The sequence below is a fragment of the Talpa occidentalis genome, unplaced genomic scaffold, assembly GCF_014898055.3.
Source record: "Talpa occidentalis isolate TD23 unplaced genomic scaffold, MPIMG_talOcc4v2.1, whole genome shotgun sequence".
Taxonomy (NCBI): domain Eukaryota; kingdom Metazoa; phylum Chordata; class Mammalia; order Eulipotyphla; family Talpidae; genus Talpa; species Talpa occidentalis.
The window spans coordinates 35,526,328-35,531,130 of NW_026555331.1; positions in this window are offsets into that span (position 1 = coordinate 35,526,328).

Genomic DNA, 4,803 nt, shown 5'->3' on the forward strand with positions numbered 1-4,803 from the left:
AAAAAGAAAAAGAAAATACCGGATGGTCTCACTCATAGCAGGAATCTAGAAAACTTAAATAAGGGACCAGGAAAATGAATATAAGAAAGTGAAAATCAAAATCAACAAAAAACTATGAACCAGAGACACTTTTTGGGGGGTGGGGGGCGGGAGGGGAAGGATTGGGGTCAGAATGGGGCGTTTGCAATTGTATGGGGGAATATAAAAATAAAATTTAATATTTAAAAAAAAAATAATTAAAAAAAAAAAAAAAAGATTAGTAGACACCTTTTGTGGTGTTTCTCAGTTCACAGTATCCATGTTCATCCGAGAATGTCCTTTTTTCACATGCTTAAAATGCCCCTTGGGGGCTGTGATTGTGCTGCACAGCCTTGCCTTCCAGGCCTCATTTGATTGGACCAAGGGTGACAAATTCATTCCAGCTGAACCAGTCAGATGTTCCGTCTTTGGACTTTGGAGTTGGGAATCTATCTTTGCCTAAGGCTGGAGCAAAGAGACAGGGAAGTCTGGGGTGAGAAGAAGACAAAGCTGGCATGTGGTATGTGGAGAGAAAAGAAAGAAGATGTGCAGTGAGAAGCAGACACAGAGGCCCTGTGGAGAGAGGGAGGGAAACAGTGAGAGTCTTGCCTTCTGATAGTTTTCCATTTCCTGGTTCTGATCCCTCAGAGAAGCCTCTATGGCTTCAAGCTACCTGTAATTTTAATATGATCACTAGCATGGAAAAAAAGTTAAGGTGGCTTGAGTTAATGCCTAATTTTTGCAAAATGAAGGGTCTTAATGAGAACACAGGAGCTGGCAACTTGTATGAAATTTATGTTTTTCATGAAGTCCAATAGGGAAAACTGTCAAGACGGTTTCTTGCTTCTCTTACAATAAGCTCCCAGCTGAGTATGTCTCATTTTCTTGCAATCTAGATAGGATTAACAAATACACCTGGAGACTCTGTTATGATAATGCAGAGTTGAATGAATGGAAGTGGATTTTCAAACACCAGATACCAATTTCTATTTGAGGCTTCTGCTGCAGTTTGTTCTCACTATTCTTTGCTTTACAGACATCTGTATTTTTGGAGGCTAAGGCCTAACTCGGTGTAGTAGGAGTGGGCGTGCCCCAGGTACAGGGGCTCCTTTTCCCCACGTGAAGTCTTACTATGATCCTGCCCACCTCTGCTGACAGTACTTGGCCTTCTTGGTGAATAGACACATCAGTGCTAAATGTGTGTTTGATGACTGACTGCATGGAGAGTATGGGTCATGTTGTTTGCACCTGTGTACTCTTAGCTTAGCATCTCACCCAACACCTAATAGGCCCTCTATCAAAATTTATTGAGTGAAGGAGTGAATAAATTATTTTTCTCAGTGGCAATTTGAAGATGAAGAAAGCAGAATATAAAACCTGAAGGCAAACTATATAATAAATTATATAATCTGAGCATACAAATGGGTACTTGCCTAATAAAATTCTTTAAATATTAATTATGATGATGGTATCTTCGCTATGCAATTTCTTAACTGTCAAGGTGTGAATTCCCTAGTGTGGGAAATATAGATAAGTATATTGGGGCTATGTGTCATTTTGCAAGGAATTTGCTTTTTCTCTACCCCAGATTATGCTTTAATTTTAAAAGAAAAATGGCAAAGCCAGTTGCCACTGGGTCACGCATCACTCATGCTGAATTCCTCGGGGCAGATGACTTCACAATTTCTCAGAGGCTTCTATTTATTTCTCTCGTCGGAGGAATGTTTATAGCTTTCATATAATTTTAATGGGTGGAAACATCTGTTCCCCATCCAACCACGATGTTTTGCATGGGGTATAGATGAGCCTCTCTTGGCTGAACACAAACCCCAATTGCTGTATATTGGAAGCTCAGAAAAAGGCATGAAGGAGTGAGTGGGGAGGACACGGTGGAAGTGGAAAGTCAAGGTGAGTGTTTTGGCAGGAGTCCTCCCCCACTCCACCTGGTGGCTCTAGGTGCAGTGTGTCTCACTTGGATAGTCTGTCTGGTGCTGGTGGATCCCTGGGCACCCCCACTATCTGGGAGCACAGCCAGTGGGCCTTGTGGAACCTCTTAACTCCACTTTATGGAAGTACTCCCTCATAAAAATTATGGGTGCCTCTCGCCCTTGTGTAGGAAAGGGGGAATGTGCACCCGAGTGTCCCAGCTCTGCATCCATTCAGCCCTCGAGGCTGGCAGAGCTTCTTATTTGCTTCTGTGCCTGGAGAGGCTTCTCCCTGCCTCCCATCACCTGAAGTTTGCTGGAGCCTTGAGTTCCAGGGTTGGGACTAAACACAGCATCAGACTTGGCCCCCCTCCCCATAGCTCAGAATTTGCAGACTTTTAACTACCTTTCTGTTCCATTTCTTTTTCCTTCTCTACTTTCTTCAGTCACTCCAAATTACTTGAAGTCCCCCAAATGCCCATACGGCTGAGACTTTGCATCTAGTTTTTTGTTTTGTTTTTCAACCTGCCATGTTCCTATGTCCAGCCCCTGTCCACCTGGTGGTAGTGTGTACATGCCCAGAACATGCACACAGACACACACCACTGCTGCTGACCTCTCGCCATACATCCAGACTCAGACTGAGGCCTTCTTTGTGAAGTGTTCTCCGACCACACAAGCATAGTTCATCACCCACCTCTTGCTGCCCCATGGTTCTGCCCACACTCTCTGTGACAGTGTGTCATGTCGCTTTGCAGGGGTGGTTTTGTTAATAGGGATTCTGACTTGGAAGTCGAGTTGCTTGGCTATCTCTGAGCATGTTGTCTAATATCTCTCTAAGCTTCAGTTTCCTAGTTTGTAACATGGAGATAGTATTAATACATTTTAAATATTAATGGGGATAATATTAAGAGATCTTAAATATCACGACTCCTTTAATAAAGACAACATAGATTGTTGAGAAGACTAAATGCAATGATATGGGTAAATCACTTAGCAAAATACCTGGCTCAGCAGGGAGAGGGCAGCTCTTATTAACTCCTCAGTTTTTCTTCTCTCTGTTTCATAGTACCCTGTATTCCCAGAACCTGTCATGTTACAGGTTTTTCCACATCTGTTTACTGAGTTGAATTGTTGAGCTGATGGTTTCCAGTGACCTATTGATTAACTCCATGTGTTCTGGAATGAGAAATTGGGGATCAAATCTTAACTTGACCGGTTTGTAGCTATGTAACCTCAGGCAAGTTAATTAACTTTCTTTGTTTCAGTTCCTTCATTTGTAAAATGATGGTAATTGTAATAGTACCTAGCTCACAGGGTAGCTGTGAGGATTAAAAGAAAGAATCGTGTTTACAGTTCCTGGAATATGAAAACATCTCAATAAATGCTCATTGATATAACTCCCATTAATAGTATGAGCATTATTACAGTTAGAGGTTCATCTTAAATATCACCGTTACGAAGTCTTTCTCAATCACTCTAGCCAAAAATAATCTCATTCTTTATTTAATCATCAGATTTCATTATTAAATGCTAACTGTGAGCCAGGCACCATCCTGCATGCTGGCTATATAGTGGTAAAGAAATCATATGTGATCTCCATTTGTATAGAAGATGGGTTCTGGAGGCATGATAAACCTCAACCTGTTCTCTATCCATTGAGACAGAGATTCAGGAGACAGATTCATTTCAGACAAAATGTAGGCTTTAAACTGATTTTAAACATGAGTTGCTGGACTAGAGAACATGAGGTGGTCTGCTAACCTCAGTTCCACTACTTACCCTGCAGAATTAAACTGTCCTGTCTGTTCTATTAGTTTTGACTGTGACAAATACAAAAATTAACTAATGGTGGCTTAGTTCTGCATAAAATGTCTGGAGAAAGGTGACTCAGGATTCTCCTGCAGCTCAGTGATGGTATGAATGACCCGGCTCTTGCTTTCCATCATTCCTGTGTTGTCTGTGCCCAGTAGGACAGCTCTGGCTCCAGGTTAGACCTGTCCTCATACCCGTATCCCAGGGGACGGAAGTGTTGATGGCGAAGAGACCTTTCTTTCTTTTCTTTTTTAAGATTTATTTATTTATTTATACAAGCACTGGGTACAGTCAGAAGTGCGGGAGGGTGAGAGAATTCACCAGAAGCAGAGCGGGGAACAGAACAGGCAGACTGACGAAGAAATACACTGCTGAGGGGAGCAGTGGGCGCGGCAGGAGAGGTCTGCGCGCCATGTAGGACCCTCGCCTCCCCTTCCTTGTGTATCTGCCATAGCCTCACACACATTCTGTGGCAGAACCTGCTCCAGGTCTTCCTCTCCTTGATCCTGAGCTGCTTGAGTGTGTGAACTCAAATCCTTGGCTGTGTACCTTGCATTGCCTCTAACGTACTTCCTTTCACACAAAGAGGGCCCGGCACCTGGTTGTAGGATCCTTTGGCTCCATTATCTTGGATGGGGGCCATGGCATTCAGGCTGCTGATGGAGGCCTGGCCTGTGCAGCATCATGATCAGGGAGTTTACATCACTGACTGGGCAAAGTAGTGAGTGGTACATGCTGTGTATTTATTCAGTTATTCAACAGACACACTGATTCGCCACTGTTCCTGGTTTACTCCTAGGACCTGGGATATAGAGAAGGATATCATATAGTCCCTGCCTTTGTGAAGGAGGCTGAGTTCTATGTGCAGCTTCTGTGAACACCCATGTGACATTGTTAGTTTTGTCCACTCACACCCCATTTCCCCAGGGTGTGGGAGCAGCGCCAGTTCACACACTCAAGCAGCTCAGGATCAAGGAGAGGAAGACCTGGAGCAGGTTCTGTCACAGAAGGCTATGGCAGATGCACACATGAGGAAGGGGAGGCA